Genomic DNA, 24,769 nt, shown 5'->3' with positions numbered 1-24,769 from the left:
GCTGGAAGAGAAATAACTTCTGAGGGCAGGTGACTGGCACTTCTTTTGAGATGTGGACATGATTCTCAATTAAACCAGAACAGCCTGGACCTCTTCTCTTCTCAGTTCTCCATGCAGCACACCGAGGTGATGCACAATTATCTGTGAGCTCCTCCAGGTGTGCCCTTCAGCCCCACAGCTGGACAGAGGGGCAGCTGCTCCCAGGCTCACTCACATCCAGCAGCTCATCACACACCAGCTGCTGGCAAAGCACTTGATCAATAACAAAATAAAAGTGGAACCACTCCTGTGATTAAGAGTCCGTTCATGATTTAAATATGATGAGTTTATCCAAGACTGCACTAAGTATTTAATGAGTGAGCAGGACATGAAATAAAAGTGTTGCACACAAGTCAAAAACCCTCAAGCAAGCAAGAAAGATCAAACTCAACATCTGCAGCTTAGTCAGGAACAGAAGAACTTTGTTTCTCTAATGCTAGAAACGCCACTGGAAAATTTATGATTGCTTCCAAGGGGTCTTATTCATCATTGTATTTGAAAGAAAAGAAATAAAAGTGCTGTAAATAAAATAGCACTACTGTTAAGGTACTGTTTAGATAGATCCAAAAGGGAATACTTAAAGAACACTTCTAGCATAAATCAAGTACAACCTGCACTGCCAGGTCACCAAATTGTATTGTTTGGGAAACGTATGTAGGAATTCACAAGAATTCCAAAGCAGATGTCTCCCTACCTCCAAATCCTTCTCTTAGAATAAAGTATTTGTTTTAAAGCACTGGATGAATTAGAAACCTGTTTAAAGCTCCAGTTCAATTTGGAACCATTCACAAACCAATTAAATAATTGGGAACTGTGAAAGAGTCTCTTCATTGCTGTATTCAGGTGGGAAGGTTCATCAAGAAGGCTTCACATCTGCATTTGAAACTGGATAATTGCATTACCAGGGCACCACTCCTTCCTTGCACCTGTTTTAATTAATCAGCTAAGGAGGGCACCTGTGCCAAGAGTAACATCTCTGGTGGTGGAACATGCCTGTGGGGCAGCCTATCAAGCTTGCCCTCAAAGCAGGGCAGAAATGAAGGGTTAATTCCTGGTAACCTCAATTTCTGCCTTAGGATTTATTACAGTTTGTTCAACAACATTCCTTGTTATGCACAGGGTAAATATAAGTACAAAATCCTCATTAACTGTGATACATGTGTTGTAACAATTAAAATCACACTACAGAAACCTTACTGCAAATATCTCTTTCTTTATCAAAGAATCTTTGTCCCGATTAGAGTCAGAACAAAAGAAAAAAATGCAAGCATAAGATTAATTACCCTGAAACAGCAAAAATCTCACATTTGATTATTGCAAAACATTTTGATAAGGCAATGGAGCAATCTTTTTTCTTAATCTCCCAATATTGTGACTTATTTCTATAAATGTTGAGTGGACCAACAAATGATGATTGATTTGACATTCACCAAGAAAAATGAGATGTGTGCTAGGTTTCCTTCCCAAAAGAATGAAAAATATTTGAGATTCACGACTCATGGAGAGCCCAGACATTCAGCCACACACAAAACCTTCAAGCTAGGTTGGAAAACAACTGCTTTAAAACATGAGAGAAGTTGAGCAAAGAGAGACAAATGGGCAATTTCCTCAGCCACTGCATGGAAATAGCACCTTCATCTGTTTATATTTCAGCCTCAGTACAAATGTGATGTTAATGTACCTAAAATTCAAATGCCAGAGATGGCTCTGAAAGCAAGGACAATCCCCAAGCTCCCTGAACTGACTGCTACCATAGGTTTCCTTGCTATGGGAGGCGTGAAATTCAACTTCCTCACAACTCTCCACACCATGCCAAAGTACATTATTGAGATCCTTTCTTCCTCTCTTTGGACAGATTGATAATTCTTCCAGAAACTGCACCAAATACAGCATGAACTGCTTCTATAAGGAAAAATCCAAAAGGAAAGTACTACTTCTTATTGACACAAAACAGGATTTGCAAGTAGGTGCTCAGAAGCAAAAGCCTTTAAAGCCAGACTTGTGCACTCTTCTTCCACCCTGATGACACCTATGGCTTTTCACAAGTAATTGCTCACCCAATATGAGCATTAAAAAATAAAATAAAAGAGGCACAAAGTTCTCCATTCAACATAAGCTTAGGGAAGTGGCATTTTAAAAAATCTTTGCAAGTTCAAAGTAAACCTTTTAAGGCTTAAAGAGAAAAAGTCATTTCTGTTTATCAGCCTATTAATGTTCCTTGTTCCACAGCCCAGTGAATGAGATGCCAACATATTTCTGTTCTGAGCTGTTTGAGACTCTTCATTTTTTGCTCTTCCCTTCTGTAATCCACTTTAATGCAATCTTAATGATAAAACTTCATTTTCCAGAATATTCTTTGAAAGACTGAGAACAATGAGGGCACACAGTGAATACTGAAGCTATAAGATACATTTTAATAATCTCCTTCAAAAATGACAAAAGCAGCCGACAGCTCCCCCCAGCCCGCCCCCCAGTGATCCATAAAACATTATTTTAATCATTCCAGCCTTCCAGTAGCCAAGTTACCACCTCAGAGTTACTAAAAAAAATAATAATAAAACAACAAGGAAAGCAAACGGGATGCCAGAAGCAGTCTGTGTGTGAAGCTGGGTGGAAAACAAAGGGTCCACAGCGACAATTAGAAGAGGAACACTGTCTGGGTCATGTTGCAGCTCAGCTGAAGATGAGACACGTGTACCTACCAGGGCCAGCTGCCAGGAGGGAGAGCACATCAAAGAGAAAAGCAGAGTGTGATGGGGAGAGCAGCGAGGGAGCACAGGGGGAGAACACGGTGACAGCACCAGCACAGAAACACACCGAGCTGAAAGGAGAAATCCACTGCAGCCAGCAGCATCCTCGTGTCAGGGTGCGCCAAAAAGGGTTAATGCAGAAGCTAATGAGGCAAAAAGGAGCAGGGGAAATTGTTTTGCAGCAAGACATTTGGATGAAGGAACACCCGCTCCTGAAAGTTGACAACTCACAGGCATCTCAATGAATCCACACGTACGCGCATAAACCAGACTGGAAACTGATAAACACAGGGCTGAACAAAAAATGTTATTTTCATTCCAGTTCCTCCCCCACAGGTTTTCTGAACAAACACAAAGGCATAAGCAAAATCAGAGTAACTCCAGCATGTCTTTTATTTTTCCAGTGGATAGCAACAGGACATCCCTGCCTGTGCTCTCCCTCAAGGATTCTTCCAACCTCCAATTTCTGACACAACTTCCCCCCTCAGCACTATCCAGGATGGGAATTGAAAAGGAAAAACAGAAGGGAGAAGATGAAAACAGTTTGACTTATATAGGGACAGAACACAGGAAAGAAAAGGTGATGCTTGGCAAAACAGAAAAATATCCATCCAATGTTCAAAGGGACAAAACTGATCCATTACAATTGCTGCTGAAAAGACTGATTGGAGCTCTGAGAACACAGCTACAGATGGAACTAGTTTATTGAACTAGCCTGAACTAATTTAACATTTAAGGCAGAAAAACCACCATCAGGATGGAGGAGAAAATTTTAGTGCTACAAGTATTTCAGCTCAAAACTCAGAGATTTTGGTGCTAACTTTTAACTACAATAAGACTGGCATCTCTTTCTGCTTTCTTTCTTCTCCACAGACAGAACTGTGGCTATATGGAAGCAGTAGCACCCTGCCCTGCCCTCAAATCCTGCCCTGCCCCTGGCACTGTGGGAGCTGTGGGGGCCAACAGGTCTGTGTTGTCTATTTGCTCACTATATTCAGAAAGAAAAATGACACAAAATATGAACATCTTTAGTAGAAGTTATCACAGGGGCTATATTTTATTTAAAGCTTTAAGTGTGCCTCACAGAGAGCCCTATGAAATACTGCTACACAAAATACTACATGAAATGGTCTACAGAGAGTTGGTGGGAAAACACTCTTTCTTCTTGCTATTTATTTCTCCCAAGTCCTCAGCAAACATCTGCAAACTTTCTCTTGTATTTTCACACCTTGTATTTTCTCAAAGATCTTTTGTATAACTCACCAGCACTGGCTTCCATAAATCACAAATCATTCAAAAGCAAACAGATCATACATCATCTTGCTGCTAGACACACAAGGAAGATTCAAATCACATTGAATTTATAATGAGGGAACAACACAAAGAGAATTATTTTGCTAGTGTGGCCAGATGAAATGGGTAAGAAGCAGACAGACATTTGGAGCTTTATTGGTACACTGACAATGTTTTATCTGTGAGACACTATTTAATTTTACTCCCTAACCAGCAGTGTAACTATGGGGCTTGGAAACACAGTTCCACCAAAGTGAGCAGTTAGAGAAAAGAAATAACCCACATTTTCTGCTCCAGCCCCAGTACAATGGCCATAATTGACTGGCAGGAGTTAAGACTCACTGAAATAAATTCACATCAGGCACCCTGAGCTTCCTTCCACTGCAGGATCAACACACACAGGGCTGTGCTGACAGCAGTGACCCAGAGGAGCCCAGGAACATTTCCAACCACACAGCCCAGGGTGGCTCCTCCTGAACAGACACTGGATCAGCCACTCAAGGTGAGAATCACGGCCCTGAACATGCCTTCCACATCACCATCAAGATGAGAATGAAAGCGGTGTCTCAGCAAATGAGGAATGTTTGTGGTTTGTTTTGGTTTCATGTGGAAACATCAATAGTTTCAACATCCATCACTGAATTCTGGAAGGAAAATATTTCAAGGGGGAGATAACTACAGGCATAAATGTCCTTTTCCTAAGCTCCTAAACCTGAAGTGCTCATAAGGCCAAAGCTTCTACCAAAGGCATTTATATGGCAAATAAAACTTGTACTGGTATTTAAGATCCACTGAGCCCACACTGCTGGCTGTGCACTTACTACACTTGAAAATGCTGCTGCCTTCAGTGGCTGCAGGAGAAATTCTTCTGATAGCTGAATAAACAAAGTGATTAATATTAGCTTATGCAGACATCTTCAAGGGCCTTTGGTATGTGCAGATGCTCATGGCTCTTGTTCTGAATCCACAACAAGTCAGACATCAGTTACACCCTAAGCAAATAGATTCCCTCTGCAGTGCTTGGAGAGAAGCAAATACTAAATGTTCTTAATAAAATGCAAGTAATTAAAAAGCAGAAGTTTAAAACAAGAGTCCTCTAGGATGATTAACACAGCATAGAGCCAGTACAGCATGTGTCATCTCTCCCTGCATCATCAGTTGCATGTGGCATTTGGCAAGTATGGAGAATGGACTACTTTAAAAGGGCATTCACTGAAAAGGATTTTCCACTCCCATTCTGAGATAAGAACAAGTTTAAGGTGCACTTTCCTGCACTGCAGAGAATAGCATGCCCACAGATACCCTCTGAGCACACACTGACCCGCCACACCAAGCCAAGATGTTCAGTGAACTGCCCAAAATGCATCACAGGGAGCTGGGAAAGGAGCACCTCCACTCCCCGTACTTCATCAGGAGCTGTGTCCATTTGCTGCACCTTGCAGCTCCTCATTTTGGCTCTCCCAACAGCCCTGGCCAGTGAGGCAGGTCAGCCTGTGGATGATGCTGTCAGTAAGGGAATCTGTGGAGCTTCAGCACCAGAAGATGCCAAATGTCTGCTCCCTTCCCTATCACCCCTCACCCAGATTTGAGCATCCAGCACAAGGGACTAAAATACTGCAGAAAGAGAACTGTCACAGGAGAGAGGAAAACAAACAAACAAGTCCTCAAAGAAAAAAACAAGGAAGAATTTTGAAAGGAAACCTTTTCTCCAGCCAGGATGCAAGCATCCTCTCTGCAGCTGGCTTAATTTACATCATCTAATTCAAATTCTAAATGCTTCAAAGTGTTATTACATTTTTTTTCTTTGAAAACAAAAATGACAACAACTGGAACAAAACTCTGAATGAGAAAACCCAAAGACTGAAATAATTGCTAATCTAAACAGAGGCCTGTACATGGGCTGGTGAAGTCACTGGCCAGCTCTACCCAGTAATTTCTCTTCGTGTCGGCTCTGATGAGTTTTGTATTTCTAACATTTCATCAATTTGAATCACTAAATTCAATTTGCATTCACAGATAAACAGAGAAGGAATAATAAATACTCTCATCTGACCTTGAAGTGTGACACAGAAAATTGCCCTCGATGATTTCATTTCAGTCTGAACCAGAATAAATAATGCAGTTGGCCCCACCAGTTACCAATCTGTGATCACACTTGTGGGCTGGAGGAACTCATGGCTGTGCCTAAATATGATGAAGAAAGTCAAAACTTCTCACTCTGGTTTGTACTAATATTTCCTACTGCTCCTTCACTATAGGGATTAAGTCCCTACCTCAGTCCTTCCCCACCACTCAGCCCCAAATATAAATCCCAAGGATTTCAGTTTGTTGCACAGTCACAAGTGAAGACATTGCACAGTTTTCTCAACCCAATCCAGTATTATTTGCTTTATAAAGTGCACATAATAGCTCTTGTCCCTCCCAGTAAGCTGTGAAGTCACTGGGGCAACTCTCCAGCACAGCAACTGGTAACATGAACACCACAAGTGACTAAGAATATTTCCTATTTCTGTTATACATTCCAACCAACGCTTATCCAGAGAGTGGGAAAGTCATCTGGGAATAGCATGAGAGCTGAAGAGCTCTAAAGAATAAAGAACTGATAAAGAGGAGTGAAAAAAAAAGAAAATTTGCTTGAAGTGGTGAAAGAAATGAGTAGGAGAATGGTCGTGCTGAACCAACTTGTCAGCAAACAAATCTGCAGAAATTCTAGGCTCTTGACAGCTAGATAATGGCTTATCTTAATAAAATAAGAAGGGTCAAAGTGTTTAGATGAGAAAAACAAAACATTAAACCCTCCACTGCAATATAGCAAGTGAGTCCTCACAGACTGGTGACTCATTACAGCTTTGTGAAGGTTCTGTGGATCTTTTTCAAATTACCTTTTCCAATGAGACCTCATTTCCAATGTGCATTACAGTACTCCGCAGTGAAATGAGGATTGAAATGAGGATTGTATATTACTGCTCAGTCACTTTTCTTTTTTTTAATATCTGAACCTAAGACTACCTGAACAAATTTACAGAAACACAATTGTCTGAGGTATTTTTTGCAGAACAATTCAGTGATGGACCCTCACCATAACTCTGACTAAAATCCAGAGCTACAGCTCAGCATTTCAGCATCAGGTTTTTGTCAGTGAAAACCCCTCCAGGTTATATGATGAAAACTTGTCTCAGTTTTCACTAGGGACTCAAAAAAGAATTCATAGTGTTACTTGTTGACAACAAATAAACCCAAACAATTAAGTGCTACCCCCCAGCATTTCCCCATGGGACACTGGTGCAGATAAAAGCAAAGGAATGACTGCAAAGTCACTCAGCTGTCTGTGACAAGCACTCTGCCAGACTGCTGCTCTTGGCTCTCCTTTCCCACAAGCACCAATTTAACTCCATCTCATATCTGCCTCCCACCTGCTTTGACTCAGCTTGTGTCAAAGCAGTCTACCAGGATCCAAGCCATATTAAGCACAGCATTGTAACAGACCTACTAATCCTTAAATCCTCAATATGGATGCATTTTAAGTCAGCAAAGATCTTGAAATTTCCATGACCAAATAACCTGACCTGTAACCATGGATTTTTGAAGTGCCACCATGTCTTTGGGCACAGACAACATCTCATGGTAGTGTAGGATCTTTTCTACCATGCTCCAGCAACAAATCAGGATTCACTGCTAACTGCATCTGTTTTCTGCAGGATCTCTGCCTCATTTGCTGCAGAATTTGGAAGATTAATGAAGCACAGAAATTGCTTGAAGAGAATGGTCTCACATTATGGCAACTGAAAGGCTCCCAAAAAATCTGGTACCAATTCTTGCCTCTGCCAGAGCTCCTGGTGGTACCATGACCTTTCCAAAGCAGTCACTGGGCAGCCCCTGGTGCTGAGCTCCAGAGCTGGGCACTGGGCTAACTCAGGCCCTGTGAAGCCCTGGGTGTTTTGAAAGATTAAGTTCTAAATATTCCATGTTGGCATCTCCAAAAATGAGGCTACACTTTCTCCTCGGTTTACATCTGGTATAACAGAACTAGCATAAGAAGTAACTAATAAAATATTAAATTTCTCTGTAGAAAAGCATTAATAGCTGCTCATTAAGTCAACATAATCCACCATCTCTGCCAAGTGAAATGAGAATGGTGAATGCTATAGGAAACCAGACTGAGGAGGTGTCAAGTGACTTGAATTTGGGATTTCCCACCCCCTAAGAGCTTCACCTTGCAACCTTGATCTTGCCTTTCAAGATCTATTTTCCTCATGGGGAAAATAGTACTTAAATTTAAAAAAACAAACAAACAAAAAAAAACCCCAAAAAATACATAAAAGCAAAGCCATATATATAAGAATGAAGCAAAACAGCAGAGTTAGCTGAAGCTGCCCCAAAAACATCCGCTGTGGGGTATCCTTCATCCCAGTAATATTATTTTACATTCTCACACATCCCCATTTTGGGCATGTACATAAGCACAGGCAGACCCCCAAAGAAGAGCAAAGCTGATCTCCAGCCATCTGGTGTCACATAATGAGAATAAAGAAACTGGGATCCCTCCAAGCTCCACTGTCACACCAGGAATATCTGCCACTCCTCCTGCAGAGGCTGTGCAGCCCCTCTCTTTGCAAACCCAGGGAATATGCAGAGGCAAAAGGCTTCCCCACACCCCATTTCCAAGCTGTAATTTTTCCCCATGAAAAGGAAATGCCCAAATCAGACTTACAATGAAGCCATGCTAACCCCATTCCTAAAACATCCTGCAGATGTTTGTTTTCCCTGTTTCACCTAAAAATCCAGAGCACTATTTCAGTCTTCCACTGGACTGCTGACATTATTAGGATTTACATGCAGGGCACAGAGACCTATCTTCCTCTAATTTTAATCCCCCAAATTAGGTCAAAGAACCCATAAACCAATACAAGGCAAGGGGAATAAAGCTGTCACCATGGAAGGAGAACTGCCAGAACAGCTGCATTTATAGCCCTGTTACATCAATTCTTCTGCATCAATATTTTTAAGTGTTTAATAAAACAATACTACATTCAAAGCAATCTTTTTGTCATGAATACTTATAGAGAAGCCAGTTAGGTTTGCATGTAAATGGCCTTTATACAGCAGTTGCAGGTTTCAAAATCACTACATTTGCAGACAAATCAGATCCCTTATTTTGTGGTGAAGCTCTGACAAGGAAATGAATTTAAAGACGCGACAAGTAATTGTCTCTGCATCACTCATAAAATAAATACTCTGTTCAATGTAATTTGATAGAAGCCAGTTGGCACCACAAATCCTCCACCAACCAGCTCCATGTTGGAGGGGCAGGATGATAGTCCAGTATGGATTCAACAGGGGCAGGGAGAGGTTTCTACTCTCAGAAACGTGGCACCTCAATTCATCACTGTCTTGGTTCAACCCCAGCAGAGTATGACATCACATGGAACTCCCTGAATTCTCTGGTATTCTGGAATACCATAGAAGCAGGGGATGGTTTGGGTTGGAAGGGACCTCAAAGACCATGTCGTTCCAACCTTCCTGCCATCAGCAGGGACACTTTCCACCAGACCAGGCTGTCAGAACCCCACGCAGCCTGGCTTGAACACTTCCAGTGTAATTATGCAGAGATACTTGGCTGATTTATCTGTCACTTTCAAAATTTGTTCTTACCATGACACTTTATTTAAAGCAAAGCACAACAAGACAATGCCACTAATGTGCTTATTTCTGCAAACTCCTTTAGGAAGGAAAGAAGTAAACTTTCAATGGGAGTTTAGGTGGGCCAGCAAATCAAATTGACCAGACAAAGTTGCCAAGACCAAAAGTAAACCCCCAAGGCAGTAACTGGGAGACAGAGTTCACCCTCTGGAGCTGCCCATCAGCACAGTGAGAGCTGGTCCTCCCCAGCCCACACCCCCCACTCAATAGAGGCACTTTGGCAGCCAATTGATGGGCTGTGCTCACACATCCTTCGATTGCCACCTGTCTCCCCTCATCACCTCCCCTGCTGCCTCCATTGTACCTGATTAATGCAGCCCATTCCCCCTGGCTATTTCCTTATTGATCCACCATCCCCTGCATGGGGAAAGGCATCAATGCAGTTAAGGGCAGGCACCTGCCTGGAGACTTGAGCCTTCAGCTGCTTTCTGAGAGAGAGTTTTGTTCCTACTGGATAATAAGTATCTCTGGTTAAAGGAGCTTTTAGGTATTGGCAATGTCATAAAATGTTCCTTGTGTCCTACTTCAGCAGAGCTGACAAACTCTCCACTCGCTGTCACCGGACTAATGGGAAAAGAAGCACTTCTAAAGAGCTCTGGGTACTTTTGCATTGCAAAGTGAAAAAGAGAGAGTAAGATATTTCAATGATGCTCGTTCCAAAGCCCCATAAAGAGGAAAGAAAAAAGGGAACGTTTCTGCACAATCACTGTATCAAGCAAGCAGCTCACTTATTAATCTCTCCTTCCTCTGCATTCACTGGCTCGGGGGCTTGAAAAGTTGACACTTGACTTGAAAAATGCCAACTCTAAGCAGTTTATTTCCTCTTGAACTTTAAGAGCTGACTGAGACAGAAATGACCTTTAAAAAGGCAGGGTTAGTTCTTGTATGAATTGATAGAAGGATTCTTTGCTTACACAGCACAGCAAGGTACTGAGCAAATCTCCTGTACAAACTCCCCTCTCTCACCAGAGGCAGGAACAACACCATGTTCCATCAGCCACAGCATCCACTGAGCTGCAGGATGTGGGACCTGGTGACCCAGCTTGTCTACAACAAAGGGAAAGAGCCTCATACAGCCATAAATCCGTGACCTTTTACATGCCCAGGACAGAGACTACACCAATATTCACACCCTGGGACACCCAAACTTCCATCACAAGGAAGCAGAGCAGGTACAACCAAAATTAAAGAGCCACCACCAGCCCCAATCAGAGAGTCCTGCTGCCATTGGGACAGAGAACATGATTCCAGGACTGCTATTTTGAGGCATCTCCCTGGTGGTGTGAGTTTGCTTACATCCATCTCTACTGAAAAACAAACTAATCACTACGTGGCTCATTAATAGTCTTCAATGCAGCTGGAAAATGCAAACCAATACCCAACAATAACTACTAATAATACTTGCTGCCACACCAGTAGCCAGACATGGAACTGGGCAGAATATTCTTGTCTGAGGTTCACCACACAATTAATACCACCAGATGTCCAAAGAAAGGCAACTGAAGGATTTTGTGGCAGCAGAGGATAACCTGGGAGGTTTGATAAAGGAAATTCACAAAGCAAATATCTGGGATGTTAACAGGGATGGGAATGCACTGGGGACAGGCAAGTTTAGTAAACCTTTGTGCAAATTATGACACTTACTGGTATAGTATTTGAAGATACAAAGTGCCCTGTTGATGGGCATTAAACTAAGATATCCAAATGATATTTCGTTTATCCAGATAGTGTTAAGAGTATTCACCTGTTTCTCACTCTGTAAGGAAAGCAGACATAGTCATTTTGGTCACAGCAAAATATTAGTGCAGAAGGTGAGCAAACTTTTCACTGCCAGGCAGAGAAGCTCCTCAGAGGCAGGGTTGAAATTTTGCCTCCTTCTTTTTTTTTTTTTATATTTTATTTCTAGCCTTGATCTTCAACTGCTAAGCCATGCTGACTGCAAGCAGTAAAGGAGTGATGGAGTTCAGAAATCTCCAGTGAAGTATGAAGTATCACTTTGCCATCAGCAGCAATGAAATGCTTCCAATCTACCATCAGCCCACTTAAGCAGAAGCAGACATCTCATAAAGAGAACCCCATGGCTATTCTGTGCAGGATTTTCTTTTTCTCTGGAAGGGAAATACACATCAAACTCAGCAGGGCAGACAGAAGAAGTCAAGCCTTATATAGTCTAGGTTAACTTATTAATAATGAATCATTTTTGTCATTATTCCTAAGGTTTAGTATCAGGTACTTCGGTGGGGAGAGGGAGAGGGGTGTTTTGCTCTCCAGTGCAACTGGAGGCATGACAGGGAGCCATGGCCTCAGTGGGATATTGAGTGGAAACTGTCAGATAAGAGCTTGGCATCTCCCTGCTGGCAGAGATTTAGAAAATTCCTGAAATATATATACAGTTACATGTGCAGTGTGTAAATATATATATATTTACTCAGAGAGAGATACACAAGAACACAGTACTTATCAATGCATATTAGATAATATCTATACTATTTTATCCTCTGTAGCATTGCAAAAGTTGCAAGTAGTAATTTTTTTCATCTCTTTAAATGCTGTCTGATTTCTCTGAAGGGGCTTTTCCTGTGTCTATAATCACAGGAGGTCTTGGAGAAACCTGTTTACTTCTGCAATCCATTAGAGAGACTCCCATTTCCAAAGTTACTGCACAATCACTTCTTTTAACAGTCAATTTAACAATGTTTAGCCTCCAACTGTTGCTCTCACACACAAAATGCTGCTGCTTTTGGGCTCTGACTCTTGTGCATAGAAAAAGCTTCTTAACATCTTTAGGGCAATATGAAAATATAGATTTATACTGTAGGTGTATAACTGCTGCAAAAACAGATTTTGCTCAACTGTAATACACATCAAACAACATTAAAAACCAGTAAGGAACTGCCATCTGATTTACATGAGATGTACTTTGAGACTTGTAACTTTTGCCTGAAGGTTTTAATTAAAGCAATTCATGTCCCAGGGCACTTTTCTTGTAGTAAAGTGTCTTCCCCATTCAGCTGCTTCAAGGACTGTGCTCTCTGTGCTTTGGCACCATCTAATCACTCCCATGGGAACAAACGGGAGCACAAATGCAGATCAGAAAAACAGCTTTAAATGAAGCAAGAGGGATGAAGGACTAAATGTGAAAGAAGAAACAATTTTGTACCCTTTATTCAAGAGTCTGTCAGATCTCTGGGATGACAACAAAGGGGGGAGAAGGCGTTGGTCTGAGTAAAAATCTGAGACTCCTGAGTTCTGTCACTGCTTGCTGGAACGCTCCCAACACCTGTGATCCCAAATCTAAATTCCAGCAGGGATCTGCTTCAGCCCTCTGACTGAATTTCTCTGTCCTCACCACCCTTTTGAAAGAAGAAAGCAGTGATCAAGAATCCATCTTTGTCATTTAATTCACTCTGAGGCAGGAGAATTTACAAGTCACAGCTGCTCTGGTTACTCCAGGTATTTCAGCAGAAATGTACCCAGTGGCCCAGAAGAAGAGGTGGAATTTTTTCCAGGATTTCATTCAAAAGTACAGAAAACAAAGTTTACTGAAGGATGAAGAAATGCCAACAGACAAGACACAATAAATTATCTTACTAGCAGGTTGTGTAAACCAGCTTTTAGCAGCATAAGGCAAAGCAAAGCAGGGTTTTTGCTGCAAATGAGGAATCCATTGTTACCATAAGGACTTTGAATCAAATACTGCAGTAACACACCACTGGAGTATTTTTAGTCTAGGTGGAATCATTAACAGAAAGCAGTGCAAAAACTAATTTGCAATTGTTGAAATTCTTGTCAATTTTGTACAAATTCCTTAAAAAACCCTCTCACCAAATTCATCAACATAGCAGGGGAAAAAGAAGTATTTTTCTAAAAACTTGAAATTGGAACTCAAGCAGAAAACCTATAATTTTATTGCAAATTCAGAACACAGTTGTAAAAATATAGAAAATATCTCTTTCCATCAACAGCACTGTCACCCTTGAATGCCAGCAGAGTTCCTAGTGGGTTGGCTGTGAATTACTGATGCTTTGCACAGAGCAGCTGCACCAGCTACAGGTGATGTTCCAAACCAAAGAATATTTGCAGGGGCTCCTTTGTATGCAGGTGCCAGCCAGGAACAGGCAGCAAGAGCTTCCCAGGCTTTCTAAATTCCTATAGATACATGAAATTATATATAAAAAATAACTAGCACAGCAACTCTATATAGCCTTCCTTCTTTATTTTTTAATCAATTGAAAAATCCCAATAAAATAGAAATGATAATTAAAAACACCCAAGAAAGTAAGCTAGATAAAGAAAAACAGGAGAGTATAGTAGAGACACACAGAAAACCACCAGGATTTTACAGAAGGTATTTTGTGCATGTGCACTGACAGACTGCTAACCTGGGAGAGGATTTTCTTTGATGTTCTGGCAGTTCAGAGTTATTCTCAAATTGAATAAAAACAGTAAACAGCAAACCCTGAAACCTGTTAAAGTATCCAAATATTCTGTACTGTAGAGGATCATGCTTCAATGGCATGCATGCCTGAATGAGTAAATATTTTCTGGTCTTTAGCTAATTTTATGACATTCTTAGTATCTCAAAATGAGCATATATTGACAAGTGTACTTGGAATCACTTAAATCAATTGAACAGCCAATCAATTTTAGTTGAATTCATTAATCTATTTAGAGGAAATGGATTCCATAGCTCCAACTATTAGATACTGATAACATTTATACATTTAACAACCTGAGAATGATTTGAAAATCCATAAGCCTGTAATTACTTATCACAAACTTCATACAGGAATATTTTAAAACCCTAAGCTAGCTGATTTCATCAGAATTTTTCTGATCCTTCTCTAGCTCTAGACAACAATAACCAATTCATTCCAAGGCTGTTTCATGCTCTCATTTTCAGGACCTTGGTGTTCCAATATGTGTGTTTCTATTAAGGCAGGACAGTCTAGGGAAATGACTATTTTAATAGTTTTATAAAAAATGTATATAGAGACATTTCTATCGATTGAAGAATCCTTTTAAGAAGAATTAATGTTTGTATTTTACCAGTAGTGTTTACAGAATAAAACCAGTTTCACGAGTTCATCTTTCTCTTTTTTTAATTGGATTTGTGAAATAGTTCATCCATTTGTGGTGCAGTACATGGGATAAAAGCATTGGAATTAAAGAGAATGCAGGCACAATCCAACATTTACATTGCATTGAACTTTCAAACCACCACTGTTAACTACAGCACAGAGAACACTTATAAAGATTATGTGGGCAAGTGGATATTTCTAGACCAGAGGAGAAACTTTTATTTGATTTTCTAACACCACCATCCACAGAACAAAGACTGAGCAAAAAGACATGATCTGTCAAGTCCTCAGAGTGGATTTTAAAGGTTGAATTAAAGTATTAAACTGAAATATAAGAATGCATCTGAAACTAAAACATCTCCTTTCCCGTGTTAACCAACCAGAATTCCAGTGAAACTGTCAGAGACAAGCACTAAAAACCACAGAGTAATGCCTGGCTGCTAAACACAATGCCAGAATAATGTCTTGTGACCTACCAGTAATTCAGGAAACATTTGTACAATACCAAAATATGGAATTTTCCTTTGGTTATGAGACACCTCACCTCTCTGAGCCCCCTTTAGCACATGGACCAACCACCAGCTTATTCTGGTACCCAGTGTTTATTTACTGCAAAGCTGTAACACAAAGTACAACGGCTTTAACCTAGGAAAAATAACCTCAGTTTTGCCCACAACTGAGAGCTAAATTTACCCAGGTCCTCAGCATTTATTTCAAATGTGGGGCAGGGTTGCAGCCTGCATGGCCTAGATTGGCACATTCCTGGATTTTAATTTTCATATTGGTAGGGCTTTTTTAAAATTCCTTTTAATTCCTTAAGAAAACTGCTGGCAATTGGGTTTCAACAAGCAAATATAAGCTTCCTATGAGGTCTTACACCAGGCTGTTAAGTAGAAAATCCTGCATTTAACACTTGGCAGGTTTGAGCTGGTGCAGAGCAGGGCAGTGACATGAGCAGGGGCACTGGGTTTACTCCATTAAAAATACCAAAAGGCAGAGTAGCAATATTTGAATATTCAAACAATTTATTCCTCTTTTTCTTCAAGCTTCCATAGAAACATGATAAGCAATCGTGTTAAATAACATCAAATTTATTTCTATAAAGCTAATCCAGTGCCTGTCTCCACTGACATCCCAAAACAGATCTTGCAGCCAGGAGAGAGCCCTGAATTCAGAGAGGAAAAACGAATCCATGCAGATGCCTGAACAATCTTTGCTAGCCTTCATGAGATTGCCTGCTGAATGCTGAAACCCTGGATCAATTTGACATCAACTAATTGTGGTTATTCTCCCCATCTTTCCAAGAGAGGGTCAGACAGAAATCCTAGGCAGCACAAGTTACCAGCACTGTGTGCAATAGAGTTCTGCCTCCAAAAGGTAAAATCTGGATTGCTGAGAAGATTAGAGGTGTCAGCCTTACAGTTTCATTAAAAGAAATTAGTGTGGTTTTGCACAAGATTCAGTGCGCATTGATTTTTTTAAAAAACCATCAGAGATATTGAGTGTCATCAAACACAAGGTTCTGCTGGTAACTCTGCATTTTAAAAAATCAATCTGAAAACCCAGTGCCTCCAAACACAGGGCAAAACCAGCTAATATCACATTTAAGAGCACAGTAGTAGATCTAAATGCAAGTGCAAGGAAAATGAGACTGCAAATAAATATGAGACTATAATAGCTGTAAATGTCTTGCCTTTAGGAACACCTAATTTACTGTTTTAAAGGTAGGCTCTCAGTCTCCTGTTTGCTTTCCTCTGTGTCCCATCAACTGTGACTGCATTAAATACAAAGCTTAGTCTGCTCTTAAAGAACAGCTGAGCAGATTCATTTCTATTCTAATCTTCAAGCAAAGGTTGTATCTCCAGCAGACTTTTCCCACTCTTTTTGTGTTGTGTGGGGTGTGTCACCTTTCCTCAGAACAATTCAGATGAAGATTCTGCCCAAACTGGTTTGCAGGAGACACAGGCATTTCTCGTCCAGCCACATCTCTTCTTAAAGTGTTTTAAAATCCATTAAATCCAGAGCTCATATGCTGTGGAGGGTCCCCTGACACACACATGTGGTCTGTGCAGTTTTACACTGCCTGCAGACACGGCTCAAAAACAAGAGGGAAAATTTCCTATTTGCTCCACGTGTTAGCTGGGGATAGTAGTGCTAATGAACCAGAGAGATGTAAATTTATTTCATAATGGATAATTTCAGTGGAAACTTCCAGCTGTCCTGAAACTGGTTTGTGCCTGGAATTGAGACCAAAACCTGGCATTTTCTCTCCATTCTGAACACTCCCCAAATATATTCATTCCCTAACCCCTGTGCAGTGGAGAGTTTGACTGGTGACAAAAACTACAACAATTGTAGCAGCTGTCCCATCTGCTGATCTGTCCAGCTCAGAAATACATCTATAACCAGAAGGCTGTTGGCTGAGTGGCTTAAACATTGAATGTTTGTTTAATTGCACATTTTGCTTTCTAATCTGGAGTCTGCATGTATACACATGCACATATAGTCATATTTTAAAGTATTACATCTATGAGCAACAGTGAAGCTTAGGAAAGAGGAAATTGAAGTTTTCAATCAACCACTCCACACACAGAGCTCCACTGACAGCATTAAGCCTCACCATTTGTGTGCAAACACCAAAACCAACATTATTTGTGTTGACACATAAAGAAATAATCTTTGCTTTCCTTCCATCCAAGGCACGTTAAGCCTGAAAAGGAAAGGCAGGCACCACAGTGTGCTGACTAGAGAAGACATTTCCAAAACTGCCTCTGAATCACAGCAATTAAGGGAATTAGACAGTGACCCTTTGAATCCAGTGCAGGACATTGTTCAGATGTGGGGAAAACCAGTGTAAAAGGGGAAATGAACTTTGTGTTTCATCTCCAGCCCACCAGACCTCACCTGGCCTGGTGCTGCTCCCATATTTTGAGTTATCTCAGCCAGTGCCTTTCCTGGACAGGTGACCCAGCAGGATTCACATCAGGTGGTTTGTAGGGATTTTTAGGGATCCATTCCAAAGCTCTGTGGCTCCTGACCAAGGGCTTTACCTGAGCTAATCCCCTGTACTTCTGTACCAATCCAGGAAACTGAAAAAGGAACTTTTTGGGGAAAAAAGGTGTCAAGTGATGCTCTCCCATGAGCAAGCTGCTCTGAGCTGTCAGCAGCCAGAGCACATAATTCTGCATGCAAGGACCAGGACAGTAGGACCAAGATCCATGACCCTCAATTACTTCTATCCTAATTACTTACTCACAGAACTTTATGGTTTAGCCCCTTTTTTCTGAATTTTTTCCCTCAAATTGCTTTTCTGTACATGAAAAAAAATATGAAGTGACTGAAACTGAAGGTAAAATCCTCCAAATTTGTTGGGTTCTTGCCATGTCATAGTTGACTTGTGAGAAACAGTCCAGATCAAATATTCTTACTTTCCAAATAAACACAGAATCAGGATGAATTAAAACTTTATAATATACAGATTGAGGAATTGCCTTTTTTTACATTTCCCATGGTCAGACAGTGCAATGCAGCCCTCCCTAAAATGAGACAAAAAGCCATTCTATGTGGAAATGCTAAGAGCCCTTCATATTCACAAACTCCTCATCTCATTTTTCAAGGAGAATCTCTTGCAGAAACATTACAAAACCATTTTCTTCCCCTTTCATCTATGTGAAACAGCACATTATTTCCAAGCAGGGAGCTGAGGTGCAAGGGCATTAAAATCCAAACAGAGTCATTATGGTGACTGAGCAACCAGGAGTCATTTCTAACTAAACCCAGCCGCAAATCTCTTCCTTCAGACCATGACACCTTGGAAGCTCCACGGACTGAACAAAGGCTGAGGAATTTCATCCTCTACCCAAAGAAAGTAATAAAGTACATAATCCCATTGCAAGGAAAATGAGGCTGAAATGGCAGACTTTGATACAGAGAGAACTGAAATGCTGGGCCAAGCTAAATTACCTCTATAGTTTTTACACTATATATGACAGCTGCTAGCAGGGCTCATTCAAATGGGAAAAGATCTTTGATACTCTATTTGCAGTATTACAATTTTGACACTCAGACAGTAATTATAAAAATAAGTTGATGCATAGGGACAATTAAGAAATGTAAGCCTCCAGCATCTATTACATAATTTCATTCTAAGCAGTGCAAACTCAGTACCAATATTGCAAAATAAGGTGAATTTTTCTATAGTGTTTTGAAGGCAGACAAACAGACATTTCCCTGCAGCCTGAGCTGAAAACTTCCACAGTGACTGTTACCATATGAATCTAGGGGGTCATGTACCTCTAGAAACAAAGTGCGTTAAGGAATTAATCTCCCTGCAGTACTAAATGGGCTCTGGACATCTTAAAGCACAGACAAAAGCTTTTTTAGCTTTTTCCCTAAAAAATATCACAAATATATCCACCATTTCCTATTCAAATGTCCCAAATCCCAAATACCAGCAGAGGAGACTTGCTTTAAAAACCATCATTTTTAAAACACAATCTATGAGAAGCCGCTTCAGAGCGCACTGAGCTGTGGATGCCAGAATCAAGTCTCAGCCAATTACCTGTTGAAGCTTCAGGAGATAAGGAACTAACACTAAAGTTACATTATAGAAGCAAGGAAATTTATTATTTGAGAATAAAGAAACAAACAAACAAGCAAAAAAAAAAAAAACTTCAAAGAGAAAATTACTTTGGAAAACTCAAGTGCTGAACAACACTGTTAGCAGTTTAGTCCATCTTAGGAAGAGCTATCCTTACTTATCTTTAGCCAAAGATAGACTAAAGAGTTAAAAGCAATATATTTTCCACTTTTCATAATACTTTCAAAATATTTATTAGTGGTTGTCCAGTTCTTAAGAGCAAATTCCATCTAAAATTGATAAAACAACTCTTTTGTGTTTAGCGATTGACACATTTTGCATTTGATGATACAGTTATAAATTAATTGCAGAAGGAACAGATCTAAGAAGAAAAATTAACAGGTTAGAGCTCTTATCTGGGATTCAGCAGATCTAAGTTCAAAGCCACACTGAGCCTCAGGCTTTCAGCTTAACCTCAGGCAATTCATTTAACCTCCTCTGTACCTCTATTATTCATCTGTACAACACTGTATTTAATAAGAATGGCATAATCCTTTTTATGTGCACTGTTTATATGATAAACATGCAAAAAAAATCTGGCACTAGGATCTGTGTGGGTACCTATAGACACATACATGGCTGAAAACCCAGACATTTCTCAACAGAACCTTCAGGCACAAACATTATTTCCTCTCCAAAAGACAGTAAAAAGAACCACGTTCTCCCAAAAGCCCAAGAATTGTCATAAAAGAACTGTCAGAAAGAAGACAGAGCAAACTTTTCTCTCAGTATCAGTAGCCTCAGTGCAGGAGTACAATAAATGAGAGATAGAGGTCTGCAGAAAAGCCTGCTCAGAGGGAAAAATCACCTTAATTTCAGACAACAAAAGAGAAATGAGAGGAGACAAAACCAATTGGTTCTGCTGCTGTGTTATGGATGGGGAAATCAGTTATTCCCTGCCTGGAGAGAAGGAGCAATGCTGGAGGCAGCACACAGTGCCTGTGGTTCCCAAAGGGAAGCCAAGGTGGCAATCAGGGGCTGCTGGTCAGTGACAGCACAGCAAGTACCTTCAGGAGAAGATTTTTGTATTTTCCATCCATCCTGGTGCATCAAACCCTTTGCAAAAGGAAATCTGGACACAAGTCCTGGCACAGGAGCCCAGGACACAGAAAAGGGGGAGGATTTTGAATCCAGATGAGAAAGCCAAAAACAACAATCAGCAGCTCTCTGATAACCTTAGCACTTGCAGTAACCTGTGGTCAAGGTTGGCAGGTAATAACACACCGTGTATTTTATCACATAAAACAGATTAACCTTATGGGGCTGAGCCATATATTAGATTTCCCAATAAATGGCTGTGATTTACCAATCTATCAGGGGTGAGGAGGGAATGCAGAGCAAAGAACTGCACTTGTGCTTCCTCACAGCCCTGCCACAAAGCAACTTCTGTGCAGAGCTAAGGAAGAAATGCAGCCAAGAACTGATCAAACAAACCCATGGAAGATGCTCAGAGCTGCCACTGAAAATAAACCACTTCACTTAACTGAGCTGCATTTCTTAAAGAGAGAAATCTGAAGAAATACAAAGGTATTTCAAAAGAAGATCCTCCTAACAGGCTCCATGGGCAGCAGCACAAGCAAGCTGGCTGAGAAAGCAGATTCAGCTACTAGAGCAAATGGAATTCACATTCAGTTAGTGGAAATCTACTGGATACCCGAGGGTGATGAACATTAAACAGTGTGAAATTTTATTGCATTTTTCTGTTCCCCTCCTGGGATTTTTATGACGATAACCATTTTTTGCATATGAACAGTGTGAGCTCCAAAAGCTTCATTTTAATCGAAGATGTTCCATTAAAATTTAACATGCACCAAAGGTTTGAGTGCTGAGGCTGCCTTGTGAAGAATGTCATATTTAAACAGCTGGTGAATTAAACCCACGTTATGTTGTGCATGGTAAGGTGACTTACCCAGCAGGTTCTGAAGCACAGTGAATTTGCTCTGTCCATAATTTGCAATGTATTTGAATATTCCTGGTGTACAGAAACTTAACTGTCTTGTCATGCAGAAGATGGATTTCCTGAACATCTCCCTACATTGTTAACATTTGTACATCACCACACTTTGTACTGAGTACACAAATATTCCATTTTATAAAGACTGTTGCTATTCCTCAAAAAAGCCTATTCTCAGCAGTCACTCTGGGTCAGACCAAATCTAATCTAGCCCAGCATTCCACCTTCAACAGCAGCCAAGGCAGATGTCTTTGCAAAACACAAGAGCAGGACAAAGGCATATCAAAACTTTTGCAGGATATTCTCCAGCTTTCCAGCAACTTCTACCTCAGACTCTTGTTGAATCCAATGTGGTACCTTGGTAATAATAAAACAAAATGTAGTTTTCTTCCTTTATTGTTCTTATTCCGTTTTTGAACTTTGATACTACTGTGTGGTATCCCAGAATTTAATCCTACACACCATGATGAGCTGTTTTACACCTGCAGATTTTATTTGCTGGTCTCCAATTCCTGTAGCACAGACAGACCCTCAGCTTCAGAATAAACTGTGTTTTCCTGAACACAAAAAGACAGCAATAAGAAAACACGCAAAGGAAGCTGAGATGATAAAAATGCACATCCACACAGTGAAGAGACAGGCAATTCTTCACTAAGCAGACATCTTACCTGGCTGCAGCAAATACTGCAGAGAAATGAACAAAAATTCACAATAAATTAAGTTATTTTAACACATTTTTTACGGGTAGCACACGGGTAACAAATCTCTAAAGAAAATCCCAAACCAGATTACAACTAGGTTTTTATAGCCCAAGTATCTGAGAAGTTTTATGAGACAGAAGAGAGAGTCAGTAGCTGCACAGAACACCTTTCATTTAAAAGACAGGATAATAAATGAATCTAAATACAATGAAAGGAACAAGGAAAATAAATATTATCTTGTTGTCCTTAGTCATGCTTACAGCTTAAAAGGCAGGTTGGGGGATGCAACTCCAATGCATCCAAAAACTAAACAGCATTTGGAGTTTAAGCAAGGAAGACAAATAGCAAACAGAAGGGACTACATCAATAAAATGTCTGTTTAAAAAGGATGGGGGAAAGAGAAGGAAAAAAGCAGCTCAGGACTATGAGCAGCTCACACTTTAGGGCAAATGAAAAGGGGATATGAAAAGGTGACAGTAAAAGGGGACTAGCCACCAGTGATATGTATGCAAAATATGACCCACAGTTGGTGCTGAAATTTGAGCACCAGTCAAGAAATGCTGCAGTCAAGAAGCTACAAAAGTCCCTCTGGATAATAAAGTCACTCTGAACTCACAAGGTTTAGAGGGATGTGCTCTCAGGGTGACCACAAAGAGATGGAAAAGCTTACCTGGTACCTCCTGCTTCCTAAAAACATTGCCCCAGAGTTAGGGAGAACTGAAAAAAGGGGAACAGAATTTCCTCTGCAATGTTAGAAAAGGAAACTTGTAAATATACAGCAGGGAATGGCCTTGCATGGACAGAAGCCCCAGCAGACAGCATTGTGCACTGAGTATTAACAGGAGCTGTGAGAGAAGCAGCACAGGAAACCCTCACCCCAAAATGAGCGCACACCCTCTCCCTTGCTTAGACAGCAATCCAAATAAAAGACACAAAGGAAGATTTCATCCCCACTTAGATTCCTTTGTTCAAAAGGAAGTGTCTTCTACTGCCTTCCATCTCTGGATCCAGGAAAGAAAAACCGCAAATCATCTCTGTCTGCTCTAAGAAAACTCAGAGCAAGTGATCGGAAGCAGACGGAACTAGAAAGTTTCTGTACCAAAACACAGTTTCCTCTACCTCAAAACTTCTCCCACTGCTTTCTTTTTGTTTTGTTTTGTATTTTTTGGAACATCTATTGATTTTCCTCCCCCTCCTTCAGGGAATATTCACAGATGTGCAAAGCCACCTCTAACAGCAACATTAGCTGAAGCAAAAAATGAAATTTACACTTGACTGCCTTCTTCAACAATGTGCAATCACCATTTAATAGGAAAATGGAGCAGAGTGCAAACAGGAAAAGGAAAGGCCTGATTAAAACCCACCCATCCCCAAGCTGACAATCCCCCAGCAGGGGAAGCAGCACAGGCTGAGCTGGGAGGAGCAGGAGCTCTCACATCCACAGCCCCTCTCAGCACTGACAAACCCAAAGTGCAGGAGAGGGGCCAGGGCAGGGATTGTCACTGAGGAGTGGCTGCTGGGCACCACAGCACAGCAACTTTCCTGTTTGCTAAGGAAAACAAAGCAGGTGCTGAAGATTCGCAGCTGTGAATCCATTTTTGCTCACTAACCAAAGGAAAAGCCACCAGGAAAAGCCAAGAAATGAGTGCTGAGCTCTGAGCAGTGTCCAGCAGTGCCTTTGCCACTCAAATACAACAGAATTTGGGCACAGCTGCACTGCCCAGGAGTGAGATATCTCCAGGAGGAGCTGCTGTTTCAGTGCTGTGGCTTCAGTGACATCTCGAGCCCTGCCCCTGCTCCAGTGCCCTTCAGGCCAGGCTGGGTCAGAGTATTCAGCTCACAGCACTGACCAAAAAAATCTACCTCCACACTCAGACCATTCCTGACAGGTTGATCCTTTTTCATTGTTATTGTTGTTGTTTTCATTTTTATCATTTATATTACAAGTCTCTTATTAGTGGATTCTCATTTACACGCGTCAGAAAATGAAAGAAATCACCTAATTACCTGTTTTTCCCATCAGTTATGGAACAGGGCTAACAATTTGCTTTCCACTCCTTTCTCTTCTTTCTTTCTTTCTATATATGTGATTTACCATCTCCTGTCAGCTGCAAGCTGGAAGAATCATTTTCTAATTATCAAGATTTCTCACACACCAACTTTGAATTATTTTGCTTTTTTTTTCCTTTTAAATTAGAAAAATATTCCTTTGAAACAATATTTCATTTTCAATTGGCTCTGAGAAAAGTCTGAATTTCTGCTTAGCTTCTAATTGATATTCACAATACATTATTAATGACAAAACCAAAAGAATATGATTAGAGCAAACAAGTAAACAACCACATTCTTGTTATGTTCTGGCACTGTGAATAAAATTATAAGAAAAAGCCTTTAATTTTCTTGAGCTAGGCAGAAACTTTACCTTTTTATTTTGCCAAGTATAGCTTTATTTGTAAGATGAGGGAACTTTAAAAACTGCATTTTGTTCTTAGCTTACTGCCTCAGAATGTTAAATTATACATTTACGAGCAGGTTGGTGCTGTGATGCCACACAACCAGACTGCAGCAAGATAACACCACTGGGGGATGAATGTATCCCACATCCTTCTACT

The 24,769-nt window shown here is 40.6% G+C and overlaps 1 protein-coding gene across 3 annotated transcripts in view; it reads right to left on the bottom strand.

Moving 5' to 3' along the window:
* MAD1L1 (mitotic arrest deficient 1 like 1) overlaps positions 1-24,769 on the bottom strand; it is a 347,982-nt gene that overhangs the window by 247,275 nt on the left and 75,938 nt on the right. The window contains exon 1 of one of the 3 annotated variants that reach the window (XM_074552972.1): positions 2,742-2,890. The exons of the other annotated variants lie outside the window; for them this stretch is intronic. The gene's annotated coding sequence lies outside the window, so the exon portion shown is untranslated. Of the gene's footprint in view, positions 1-2,741; positions 2,891-24,769 lie in introns of those variants that run through there. 3 annotated transcript variants of the gene reach the window in all.

This window comes from Zonotrichia albicollis, chromosome 16, assembly GCF_047830755.1.
Source record: "Zonotrichia albicollis isolate bZonAlb1 chromosome 16, bZonAlb1.hap1, whole genome shotgun sequence".
NCBI classification, from domain to species: Eukaryota; Metazoa; Chordata; class Aves; order Passeriformes; family Passerellidae; genus Zonotrichia; species Zonotrichia albicollis.
The sequence above is the reverse complement of the archived record's forward strand: the minus strand, read 5'-3'. Positions and strand labels throughout refer to the sequence as shown.